This window comes from Festucalex cinctus, chromosome 7 (genome assembly GCF_051991245.1).
Source record: "Festucalex cinctus isolate MCC-2025b chromosome 7, RoL_Fcin_1.0, whole genome shotgun sequence".
NCBI classification, from domain to species: Eukaryota; Metazoa; Chordata; class Actinopteri; order Syngnathiformes; family Syngnathidae; genus Festucalex; species Festucalex cinctus.
The window spans coordinates 27,884,146-27,898,119 of record NC_135417.1 but is presented as its reverse complement, the minus strand read 5'-3'; the positions used below and the strand labels follow the sequence as shown (position 1 = coordinate 27,898,119).

Genomic DNA, 13,974 nt, shown 5'->3' with positions numbered 1-13,974 from the left:
AAAAGGACACAAGGGTAAAAGACCAAACAAACAGAGGAACTCAACATAAGACAGAGGGTTTACAAGACGGTTAGGTTAAATGGTGATTTTGGAGGTGTACGATATGTGTTGCTGTATGAAACAATTGGTGGGGAGGGGGGGCAGGATCTCAGAGGACATGAGATCAAAAGACCATCTGCTAACACACAGGGGACGCAGTGGCTTTAGATGAGAGGAAAGTGGGCTCAAGCAGTGGCTGGCTTGCATAAGAGCACATTTTTTGTCCCATGGCAAAGGGCGCTAACATCCAATGGCGGAGGGATGCGGTAGCCAATGGTGGCCGAGTCATGCTTTTTTACACAAAAATACATAATAGATGTAAAACATTTTGTATTTTGGTGAGGTTAGGCATCAACTTCGATGTATTTATTTATTTATTTTAAATACTGTTCAATTTCGTTTTCTACTTATTGTGTACAGGTCACTAAGTTATATTTGTCTAACTACTGACAGAAAGCTTTAATATAACTAAGCAACTCCTTGACAATTACAAGAGCTCCAATGCATTGAATTAATAGCATACAGTACCCTGTGGGCCATAGGCACAAAGCAGAAAATCTTTTGCGTAGCCCACTAGACGGTGCTCGCGGCCCAAGGTTGGCCCGTGAGCGGTGCAGTTGCGCGGTTAAGAACCACTAATTTAGACATTTCGGGTATGAACCCCTATTTGATTTTTTTCATGTTTTCACCTTTGCCACCCCAATGAAAAAATCTGACTACACCCCTGCTAACGCCATCCTTGAACTATCCGTTCATCTTTTTGTTTCATCCAGCATGCCCCCGCTTAAAAAAATAACTCTCTCATTCACCTTTAGCAGTGCATTCCGTCCCTGAATGGTTTGACAAATTCCAATCTGCAATGCAGACTCTGGCAGCTCTTCAAATTTTGATGAACAATATCATTCTCTTTTATTTAAAATATTGAAGATTAAATATGGAATAACCTATCATGGTATTCAACAAAATAAACGCCATAATTTGTCTGCTTTAATGAAGACTATAGAGCACTTTCAATTAAACTCAGATCCAATAGCTCGTTGAATCTACTGTGTTTCACAATGCAGCAGACTGAAGAAAAATAAAACTTCACCTGAAGGAAAACTTGCAATTGTTTGATTGTTGGTCATAGATTACGGTATAAGTTTTTGTCACATTTATATCTGATTGTTGGCTAAAAATTAAGAAACGAAGGGCTACTGTCCTGTGATTGGCTGGTGATCAGTCTAAGGTGTTCCCTGCGTCTCCCAAAATCAGATGGGATAGGCTCTAGTCCACCAAATTAAGACAAACACTATTTAAAAGGCTACTTGACACTCAGGTGATTTTTGTGCAAACGAGTTGGATGGTCACAGGCTTCATGTGCAGTATTAAATTACGAACTGCCAGAGCAGTTTATCTGAGTGCAGTGATGTGTACAGAATTACAACTGACATCACATCCATACGAAACTCACATGCACACTACAAACCTGTCAATGTATATGGATTCACTTCCATAATTTGTCTTAATTTCTACTTTTTTTTTTTTTTTTTTTTTTCATTTTGTCAAGAAGGGCGGCACGGTGGGTGACTGGTTAGCACGTCCGCCTCCCAGTACTAGAGGTAAGATTGAACCTAAAAAATCCAGCCCGACCCAACCCAGCCCAAGCCCGACCAATTAACTTGATTTGCGGACCCGAGCCCAAAGCAAACCCGAAATTTCAATTTATCCCATAGTATTTTTGGCAGAAAAAAAACGCAAGATTTTTTTAAGGTTAAAATAATCTAGATATTTTTATGATCATGATAAATACATTTGCACAACGAAATAACGCTGGAACACAGAATAAGAGGCCAGACAAAGAGAGTGAAAGAGAGATCTTGATGCGTGTCATGAATTCACGTATTCATGGAAGTTCAACAACTGGACTTTATTAACAGACACACGAGGCAACAACGGCAGAACTCCCTCGGGCATATCAGACTGTCGTAAGGAAAAACGCTGTCTCCAGGACGGCCATGCCGAAGGCTGGGCGAAGTCAAACGATTCAGGAGAGTGAAACTTAGCCATCACGTTGCTTCAGTCTTGACTGCAGGGCGAAAGAGCAACTTCTGTGCACGCGAGGCAACAACGGCAGAACTCCCAGGCTCAGGCATATCAGACTGTCGTAAAGTGTGGCTACTGCTGTAAACAAGGGGTGATACTCATTCCAAAGACCGCTAACACCTACTAGTCGCGATCCATAGAATAACAGTTTTAAATGACACCACAATGCGCACTCGCTTAATTACGCGGAGAAATACTGCTGCCCACTAGGCTTTAAATAGAATAATGCACCTTATAGCGCTCCTTTTGATTTATCCAAATTATTTATTTACAACAAGTATTTCTTAGTTTAGTATCCACGCATCGTTTTAGTATTCATTTTTCTAAACATATATTTATTTAAAAAAAAAAAAAAAAAAAAAAGTCAGCGAGAGAGAAGCCCGGGGCCGACCCGACCCGAACGTAATGATTGACATTTTAGGGCTAAAGATCTTGCCTCTACCCAGTACTGAGGACTCGGGTTCGAGTCCAGGCTCCGGCCTTCCTGGGTGGAGGTTGCATGTTCTCCCTGTGCCTGCGTGGGTCTTCTCTGGGTACTCCGGTCTCCTCCCACATTCCAAAGACATGCATGGCAGGTTAATTGGACGCTCCGAATTGCCCCTAGGTGTGCTTGTGTGTGTGGATGGTTGTGCGTCTCTGTGTGCCCTGCGATTGGCTGGTACCATGTTCAGGGTGTACCTCATAGCCAGCTGGGATAGGCTCCAGCACCCCCTGCGACCCTTGTGAGGAGCAAGCGGTGCAGAAAATGGATGGATGGATGGATTTAGTCAAGAGCATCAGTGCAGGACAGTTATTGCAGTTTATTAAGCACTAGGATAAAAAATTTTTTTTTTTTAAAAAGCGGTTTGTGGGATGGGGGGGCAGCATTTTACAATCATTCTTACGTGCCAGATGCACACTGTATGCATACATCAAGCTCTGAAAATATATTTTTAATAAATAATCGCACCAATAATTTGTACTTTTTGAATGAATGACGTCGTTGTCGTCCTCTCTGCTCTGTAAAGCTTAATGGCTAATGGCACTAAATGAGGAAAACGCTTACTTTCGGTCCAACCTCGCTTTCTGATCATGTCATCTTTCTCGCAACTGTTACTATCACAACCATGTTCTTGGTGCAAATGCACTCTCATGTGTGGTAAATCAGGTGCAAATTTGCTCCAAGCTGTCAGTTTTTGTGGGCGTGTTTGCGCCGGTATATGATTAGAGCAATATCCTTAGTGGATAGGTGGGTAACTGGGCGCAGCCTGCGGGTGCAGTTTGTCATGTTTTGAGCTGTCAGGCTGCACTCTCAGTTGTTAATTGTTGTCTTACAACCAGTTGACCACGAGGGGCGCCAACGCAACGCAAGCAGCTGTCTTCATTTATGTGATTAGTCTTGTGTATTTAAGTGGCAGCTTCTGCCGGACTATTCTCTTGCCAGCCACCAATGCCCAAGCCTAGCCTCGACTATTTCTCGACCTCGATTCCCGCCTCGCCTGTACTACGATTTTGCCTAGCCCTTGTGAGTATTACAGTGTGGTGATTTTTGTATTCTGACTCTTACCTTTTTGCGTAAGCACTTTCAGTTGATCTCCTTGCCCGTTTGGTGCAAGCCTTTTAGTTAAGAGTTACTTCCGTGTTGTTACGTGTGCTTTTTGTTACCGTTTTTCCTCCTTGCTTTGCAAGGGATTTCTGTTTGGATATTTTGTGTGTGTGTCAATTGTGTAAATACATTTTGTAAGCTGCTCTGCTGTCCACGTTTCTGGGATCCGCACTCGCGTCATAACAGAGTTGCGGTGCAATATTTTGTGCTCTTAGCGGACGCAGCGCATTCTTAGTGAATCTAACCCCTCAGTCATTTTAATTCAACACATCCACAATCAGTGAAAACCTGCAGAGGCTAGCAATAAGCAGAGCACTGTCCTTTTTAAAAGTTCTTTCGTCTGGTCTTCTTTGCAGAGAATGCTTTGATTATGTCCTTGAAATCTACATCATGAAGGATGTCATGTGCAATGCACATAAGTGTGAGGTTACTAACTCTCTTGCTGTATGCTTGATCTGAATCGGTTTTTCACCAAGCCCAGTTTGCAGAAGGACTGCTCCCCACTTGCACTGGTCAATGGCATGGTCAGGAATAGCCATAATACTATGTCTGTGCTGGGAAATACTGTGTGGAGTTTTCTCCTTCTTAAATAAAATTCAGGAACTCCACTTCTGATGTGCTGTTTACCTTCTCATCCTGTACAAATTCTTTCAACTGTACCACCTCCTCTTCAAAATCCTCATCCAAGTCATTGCTGTATTTCCTCTGCAGACTCAGTGCAGCTGAACGGAGGTTTTGGGAGAAATTACGTGCAATGCATTCAAAAACACAACATTTTCATACACATCACTGTATGACTCATATCTTCTGTCCAGTTCAGACACTAAACGGTCAATGACGTAGATGTACACAGAGGTACAGAAGCGCCTGCAGCCTGATAGTTCACACAATTGGCTCAGATGATTTGCCAGACTGTCTCTTTCTTTTTTTCCTTTCTTTGGGTGTCTGCCTTGTACTCATGGGACACAGTGGAAGACGTCTATCAAACTGATCGCTCAGACCAGCTATATATTCACACAATGACTGAACCAGATCCACAGCATTGCACAAGTTCAACTCCACCGCGTGTAGTGCAGAACTCACACCCTGAAAACGTTTAAGAATGACATTCCACATGTTGCACATGAATGCAATTTCAAGTCTATTAATCGTTTTGTGCAGCGCCCTAACCTCCTCCCTTGTGCTCCAATTCTGGTGCTCATCATCAGCAATGTTGAGTAATGCCTCCTGGATGCCGGCGCAATTCTGACACAGGGCTTTGGTTGCAAAAGTGTGTGCTGACCATCTTGTATCAGAGAGTGATTTAAAGGTCTCAATTCTTTGATTTTCATTGGGCTGCAGCCCTGCCTTGATCATCGGCCAGCAGTGTTGTTTAAGTTACTTTGGAAAAGTAAGGAGTTATAGTTATAGTTACTTCTCTGAAAATGTAACTATAACTAATTACTTTACTAGTTATTCAAAAATGAAAGTAACTACTTTAAGCTACTTTACTTAAAAAAAAAATACTAATATAAAAAACGATTTAAAAAGAGTAATAAAACTATAAAACATGCAGAAATTTTGACAGGCAACTTTATTTTTATCAACTTGCCTTCAAAACAAAAGTTGATGTGCAATATGAGATATAATAATAATAATAATTTAAGACATTGTCGACATTGACAAGCAAGCAGACTATTTTCAGCCTCACGAAAAGAAACCATGTAAATTTACCTCACATCTGGCCATTTCAAATAATATAAAAAAAAAAAAAGATGGATGCGTGCGTGCGTGCGTGTGAATACGTGGAAATTTGTACTCGTTACATCACCTAAAACCGAATAGAAATCCCATTACCCTTCACCTTAACCGGACACTTCAGAGTCTCGCCAGAGTCGTGAAGTTCAGAAGGTCAGGAAACCAGAGGAAAGGTCAAAGAAAAGAAAGATAAATCAAAGTGAAATCCAGCACCAACAAAACACCTCCTGCCATCCACATGGTTACAAAACCAGAGTCTTACCCCAGGTTTTCACCGGATGCGGTTGCGGTGCGGTTGCGGTGCGGTCCGGCGACGCAAGCAATTAGATTCCATTCATTCGAATGGTGCAGTTTACACCGCTTGCGGGTGCGTTGCGTGTCGACTGCGGAAGGCCTGCGGCGTGCCGCAAGCCTTCCGCAAGGATAGACTATTTTCTATTTTTGCCGGACGCCGCAGCGGTAGGCCTCCGGCAAATGGCAAGCTAGCACAAAACACATCGAGCGGGACAGGAAGACCGAGGCAGTTTCAAAATAAATTTCCGGTTACCTTTCAGAATAAAACACTCGCCAGCTCCTATTTCGCAAGTTTTTCAGCAAAACGTGACGTGGGCGTCGCCGGGCCATGTGCTCATTCACGGTTTAGACACCAGCGAACATGGACGAGGAGAGGTTTATATTGGAGGTGGAAAACCACAAAATAATATATGACACGGCACATCCTTTTTATAAGGACTGTAATGTATTGTGAGTTTGATGTTCGCGATTGCTTGTTGTGCCCGTCTCGCTTTCCGTACTGAGCGGCAGCCGGACGCGGAAGACAGAAATAAAGAGTGGACCCGCACTGACCCGACTCTCGTTATTAATATACTTTACAAGGACAACCAAAAAAAGGATGCTGCATGGAATCTCATAGCAGAAGAAGAAGAAAAGGTTAAATCAAAAGAAGTCCACCTCTCTTTCTGCTTCTCTGTTGAGCACAGACTTTCTGTATGTTTGTCGTTGTGAAATGCCACATGATCGCGCGCGCGCGGTCCCGCGAGACACGTTGGGAAGTGGGCGGCGACGGAGCTTCCGGACCGCAGCTGTGCGGAGCCGGTGTGGATTGACAAAAAAATTGACCCGTCCGGAGCACGCAGTCAAGACGCACCGCAACCGCACCGCAACCGCATCCGGTGAAAACCCGGGGTTACGTCAACCTCTACATTCCAATAAATTAAGGAGATCTCAAGAGACCAGAAGAAAAACTAAAGAGAGGAAGGAGGGAAGGATAGATGAAGCAGAGTGAGATCCAAAGACACCGACACGTCCAATCCATCAAAGTAAATTCCAGCACCAACTAAACACCTCCTGCCATCCGCATGGCTACAAAACCAGAGTCTTATGCCACCCCCAGAAACCTCTAAATTCCAACAAATTAAGGAGATCTCAAGAGACCAGAGGAAAAACTAAAGACAGGAAGGAGGGAAGGATAGATAAAGCAGAGTGAGATCCACAGACACCAACCCCCCCAAAAAATAAATAAATAAAACTAAAAATAAAAAATAAAAAATAAAAAATTAAAAAAAGATGGATGAACATCCCCTATCCTGGCCTCTCGTCACTGGCTTCCCGTAAAATTTAGATTCCACTTTAAGATTATTATTATTTTTTTTGAATCTGTAAATGGTCTTGCCCCACCTTACCTTGCTGAGCTCTTGCACCCCTACGCACCTGCCCGGTGCCTCAGGTCAGTAGACCAGACACAATTGGAGGTACCGAGGGCGGAGGTTGAGAGGAGATCGAGCCTTTGCTGTTGCCGGTCCCTCCCTTTGGAACGACCTTCCACTAAATATTAGGCAATCCCCCTCTTTATCTACTTTTAAAACCCATCTTAAAACACATCTGTATTCTTTGGCTTTTGGCGCACCATGAGACTTAACATTGTTTTTGGTGTTTTGTGGTGTGTGCTGTATTTTGTGTTATGAATCTGATGTTTATTCCATTTATTTATCAATGTATTTATTTATTCACTCACCTACTTCTTATTAACTCTTTGCAATCCGCCGACGAACTAGTTCGTCATGTGACACCCGGTGGGCGTCACCCGAAGACGAAAAAGTTCATCAAATGTGTTTTTTTTTTATGAATGGGTGGATGAGACTCTTGGGCAGTTTCCCTCTGAATATTAAGCCCGTGAAGCACTGTAGTGACAAACTGTGCCCTCTTGATGGCAGTGATGGTCTCTTTACACGAGAAGGATGTGATTTCCTAGTAAAGGCGGAGTGTTGTGGAGTGGTGGGGGCCGGTGGCTGGGGGAGAAAAGACGAGTGCTAACGGCGGCTAACCGGAGGCCGCTAAAAACAAAAGCTCACGCTTTTGAGCAGAGCGTTTGTCACGATCGGTCAAGAGATGACGAATAGAAAGATCAAGGAGCCGGATTCTGCATAAGAGAGTGTGAAAAGCGACAAAAACGTCACGGGCGCCCACTTCAGAAGCCACCGCCTCCGGCGTTCTCTGAGACACGGAGTGAAAGTTTGCATCGTCGTTTCTCTGACCAGTCCACGTCATCTGACGAGGAATCCGTGACGAATTTGGCGAACTCGAGCCGCCTTCACCAGTTGAACAGATCAATTCAAGTGTGGCAAAGGTAGCAGCAGCTGCGATTTATCCCCGAAAGCTCCTGGAAGCCCCGGAGGTAAGCTAACGTTTTAGCATTCTGTAAATCGAGTGATCACAATTGTACTAGTTCAGTATATGGAATGTGACAGGGATGAAATGACTTGGATGGATGAGAATATTCACAGACATGCTTCTGTATACTGTATGTGCAATGTCTGTAACCTCGTACTAACTAACGCATGTTGCACAACATTCGATTACAGTTGGGGCAGCGTACACAAATGGCCCCTTCGCAGTCACACGCAGTGCGACCGAGAGGTAAAAAAAAAAATCACAATACTTTGCAACAATAATAAAAATTACATCTTTATCACAGTATTTTCTGTAATTTACAGAAGCAGCTACTACACTGGCAGAGGCACAAGCGTGTGAACATCTTGCAGTGTCCCCCTGAACGCAGAAGAAAGCTTCACACACGATCACACAAAAGACACTATTGGGTTTCAAAACAAAACCCATGCACCCATACATGCATGCATATTTTGTAAATAACCCCAAATTTGTAAATAGTTTATCAAATGTGAAAATGGAACTGTTATTTCCCTGTATAGTACGTAAATAGCGCACACGCACGAGCACGCACGCACACGCACGAGCACGCACACACGAGCACGCACACGCACACCCACACACATGCACAAACATTCCTGTAAATAATCAACATTTTGTAAATAGTTTGTGAAATGTGAAAATATTGCTGTTTATACACGCTATCAGATATGTAAATAAATCCTTATTTTGCTATCAAAAACACATTTTCATTTTTTTTTTCATGTTTTATGGAAGGCAAGGACTGTTGAGATATTTGAGATGTCACTAAACCAAAAAATATTACTGTAAAAGTCACTGTTTTGCAGAAAATGCATCATTTCACAAAAAGCTTCATTTCTCCTTATTTTGCCCGAGATTCTTGAATTATGTCAAATCAAGCCATTTTCAAATGATGATTACTAAAGAACAGAATAAGGTAGAATCATACTTTTTTTTTCTAATGAAAGAGGAGACCCCAATCTTTCAAACGACACCCACCATGTCTATTTAGTCGTAGCACACAATATTCTAATAAGCATTGAAAATGGGTGAAAATATGCGAAATCTGGTGGGATTCTGGAGTTACCTTGTCAGAAAATGCGTGGGATTGAAAGAGTTAATTTACTGATGGAAACCTTATTTACTTGTATACAAAAATTTATGTATACTCACTTAAAATGTTTGCTTTGGTCTTGTTTTTCTTATTTTATTCCTTATTACATGACCAATTTCTTTTTCATGTACAGCACATTGTATACAACAATGCTTGATTTAAAGTGCTTTATAAATAAAGTTGAGTTGAGTAAAGTAATCCTAATAACTCCGGACGTCTGTCTTCCGCAAACACCAAGAGCATTTCCTTCATAATTGCGAGATCTCGCGAGACTGGATATGACAAGATTTGCATGTGACGCCGCTGCTTTTTTCCCCTTTTTTTTTTTTTAAGCGCTGCTTATAGGGAGACTTTTCACTTGGATCACGTAACATAATTAACTTAAGTAACGCTCGTACAATAACTCTAGGGATGTTATAGAATGGGAAAATGTAAAGAGTTACGTTAGAAGTTACAGCAAAAAGTATGTATGAATGTAAGGGTGTTTGTTCCAACACTGTCGGCCAGCCTGAAGTGGTCTTTGATGAGAAATTGAACTAAGAAAGAAAAAAAGAAAAAGAAATTGAACTAAGCTTGTACAAAACTGAAAAACTGTTCAGTCTCCACACAGCTGGTCACTCCGACTAGGTTTAGGGTATGTGCTGCACACGGTACCCACTCTGCCAATGTGCTGATTTGTTTTGTACGAACCTGCACACCTTTGTAGGCCCTTGACATATTGCTAGCATTGTCATAACACTGCCCTCTACAGTTATTTATGTCAACGTCCATCTCCTCCAAAACACAACTGATTTGAACAGTGCTTCTCCTGTATGGCTTTCAATGGGGAGGAATTTTACAAAGCACTCCTCTATAGATAGTTCCAGTGGGACGTCACCACATTGTTTCGTGTTGGGAACTTGTACATTGGGATTCTATTCCATTCCAAAAATTCAAGCACATGAAGGTGATTTCACTATAGTAAATCAGTAATCACTTTGCAGACAGTTACAGTTAGCCAGTATCAACAGAAAGACCCAAGATCTGCTCAGATCACTTCGTCACAGGTTAATTACCTTTCCTTTTAACGTTTCTTCTTCTACTATTTATGTTTACATTGTGCACATTGTCCGTCCCTGACCAGTCTACCACCCGCATGCTAAATCCCTCAGTAGTAAACAGTACCCCTGTACTCCCTTAAAATAAATGGCTTCACACAACCACTTAGCACAAGTGAAAAAAGGGCATTTCTGTTATCATACATATCCTCTGTTAACAGGGTTCTTGCAAGAATCACTCAGTGAAATTTTAGACTTTTTTTTTTTTTTTTTTTTTTTAGACCTTTTTAGACCATTATGAGAAAAATCTTAGACCAACTTCACGACCGACCAAAGACCCCTAAAAAAAAGGGGGGGGTTCACATATTTGATTCTCAAAACCATGTCAACTTGTATTGGTTTCAAACATGTCGAAGTGCACCAAAAGCATACAACATATACAATACAATAAAAAATATTGACAATGACCAACCCGAGATGAACTTCAATTCTCAAAATAATGTACATAACAATCACATACATACAACCATATTCGCGCCCAAACTCCCCAACTTTATATCTTTTTTGCAAACTTTGCAACGAGCCAAGTGCCTATCGCCGGCTACCTCATCCAACCAGCTGGAAAAGTCGGGAATTTCGAGCCACTTCTTGTTGAACTGGCATTTACCCATTTTCTTACAAATTGACTGTCCGCACTTTCCGTTCTGACTAGCTAAAAATAATTGTCCACACTCCCCATTTAGACAAGCTAACTGCAATATCTTGGCGGAAAGTCGGGAACATAAACTTGAAATGTACTGTAACCGGTAGTGGACAGAGTATCGAGCCACCTAATTAACAATGTTACATTCATACAAATAGCGAAGGGCAGTGGCGTTCCTAAGCAACTTGGCACCCTAGGCAGGATTTCTGGTAGTGCCCCCCCAACCGCCAAGAGGGGGTCTTATTTAGACCAAACATAAACACGACCCTGTGCAACTTCTTAGACCAACCACAAAATAATTTATCATAAACTCACACAGGGCACACGGTATCTTCACGTCTCTGGAATTTTAAAACCGCAGTTGCAGTTCAAGATTAATAATGTAGTAATTGTACTACAATAAATCACTTGTATGGGATAATGAGAGCCTAGCAAAGAACGAACTTAATTATTTGCATCAACCATTCAGAGTATTATCTCAGTATCATGGATTGGGACTTGCAGAAGTTAGGTTTACATTTCACAGGATTTGTTTTTTTTCTGGTGTACTTTGCTTTCATTTCATTGTTGATGGTTCTTATAACTGGTTCTGATGATGCAGAACAATGAGCGAAAATTTATACCGACATTAATTTCTTACTGATGAAATCTGCATTTAGAGCATCTCCCACACTTATTTTATACTTACTGGTACAACCATACGTCACACAGTGATATTTTCGCTGCAAAGGAAGATAACGTTGCGGAAAAGTCAACTTACTTTCAGTCTGGCAACGCAAGATGGCCGCTGCCGGCTTCACTTTTTGCTCCAGCATGAGCAGCCCAGTTTAGTTTATTCAGTACGTCCGTGCTGTATCAGCCTGCGCATCCACCTGAGAGTCTGACCGTGATCTTTATTTATTTATTTTATTTTATTTTTTAAGCCTTGATCCAGGACAGCATACTAGCGTTTTCATTTCATTTTCTTAACTAAAGAGCCAGACCTGTCACCAGAAAGAAAGTGCAGGGGGGGCACTTCATCAACCTAAATCTGATGTTTTTGTATTTTTTGCAACCTAACCCCAGCAGAAAACGAGGGAACATGAGACTCACGGGGCATTTTCGTCAACAATAAAGTTTTGCTCTCTCTGTCCACTTTCACACCACAGTCTACACTTCTGTAGGAGTGTGCAGATCATTGTTTCATTTTGACATATTGAATAGTCTTAAAAAATAACATTCAGTAAGGTTTCATAATTTTATAGAACACAGGAAAATATAAATGTGTATGTACAACACTACAAACTTTGTCCAGCACGTGTTTACACTGCACCAGCGAGCGTGTTTTGATTGTCTAGCTGTCATTTATCAAATCTACTCTGTAGTTTACTCACTTCTACTTGGTGGCGAGCTTTTCCTATCCCCCTGCTCCCTCACACTGGAGTTGTTTTTGTACGCCGGCCGATCCTGTTGTGTTCTTCACTTCTGCTATGTATGACGCGCGCAGCGAGCAGTTTGTTTTTTCTTAACGAGCCACTAAATTGTTGTAAATTGATTGACGTTAATGTGTGAAGACGACTCTCCCTCCGAAAGCGAATGCTATAGTGGGAGTGGGGGGTGGGGGGGGGGGGGGTTGGTCATTGTCCGCTGTCAATAAAGACTCGGTTCCCATCGTTCACATTGACGAGCCATTCAAATGACTCAATTCGTTCATCATTAATAAACTCCAATGCGGCTGAAAAGGCGGCCAAACCAGCGTCTGGTTTAGGGTTGCGCATGACTGCTAACATTGCTGTTAGCTCGCTGTTAGCTAGCAGTCACGGCTAAACGCTGGCAACAGGCGACGTACAATACAACATCAGCATAATTATGTCTTATTAGCCTCTTACCTGGGGCTTGAACGTAACTTCAGGAGTATGTTGTGTTACTGACGTCTGGCCCAGCAGTTTGGTGCACATGGATATTGCCACTGTTCAAAAACTCCAAATAGAGGCGCACATCTACAATACCGATGACGCGATTCCGGTAACACTTCAAAATAAAAGTGTTACATTCATTGATCTACATATACTACTTGGTAAAGTAAGGTTTATTTTGAAATTTGGTTTCTCACAGCCCCGTGTACTGTCATGCATACTGCCGTTAGCTTGACTGACGTGACTGACAAAGGATGAAAAAAGAAAAAAAAAAAAAAACATCTCCTCTCCCTGTCGCCCCTTTTGCTCACGAGCGCCCCTAGCATTTGCCTAATCCACCTAATGGCAGGAGCACCACTGGCGAAGGGGCTTTGTACGCCTGTGATCAGATCACTCTTGGATTAGTGATTGTTACTTTCAATGAGTTTCTTGACTAGTTAAATAAAGGAAATGAAAAAAACAAATGTTTCGATTAGCTTTACTCACGAGTGTTTCATTGCCAGAGCTGTACAGTGTGTTCACACTTCTGGACGCGGCCACTTCATTGGCATTCGCACACACCGGAGATAGGGGCCTACTTACATTATGGCAAAAGTCCTCTCAGAAAAAAACGTTTCAGCATCGATAATTCCTCCCCCTCCTGTTGTCGTATCTCGCGGTAAAACAAGCCGTGGAGCGTCACATCTCACCAAACATCTCATTTGCACCGCCCCACGTACCTTCGCTCCCGCCCGCCCAAACTACATTGAACTGCAATGCAAACGCACCCAATAAATGTGTCCTTCACTTTGAGCACGCAAATAATGGAAACAACGCAACACTCAAATTTTTTGTTCTTTTTCTTTCTTTCTACAGAGCAGACACTTCTCGGAATGTAAGGAGCAGATGTAAGAATTTTAGACTTGGGTAAATTCAATTTTAGGCCTAGGATGAAAATATGGCTGTTTTTTAAGACATTTTAGGACTAAAATTTAACTTTCTGAATTTTAGACTTTTTTTTTTAGACATTTTTATTTTTTTTTATTTATTTATTTTATTTTTTTAGACCCCGCGGAAACCCTGTGTAAAATAGCGTGCACACATGTAAAAAC

At 41.9% G+C, this 13,974-nt stretch overlaps 1 protein-coding gene and 1 long non-coding RNA gene across 6 annotated transcripts in view; one reads left to right on the top strand and one right to left on the bottom strand.

The window, feature by feature from the left end:
• LOC144021954 (CUB and sushi domain-containing protein 3-like) overlaps positions 1 to 13,974 on the bottom strand; it is a 1,200,535-nt gene that overhangs the window by 1,000,041 nt on the left and 186,520 nt on the right. The window lies entirely within an intron of this gene.
• Positions 7,579 to 8,553, top strand: LOC144022863 (uncharacterized). The gene is made up of 3 exons (XR_013284421.1): positions 7,579 to 8,120; positions 8,308 to 8,362; positions 8,440 to 8,553. It is a non-coding gene; the product is annotated as an uncharacterized LOC144022863 (long non-coding RNA).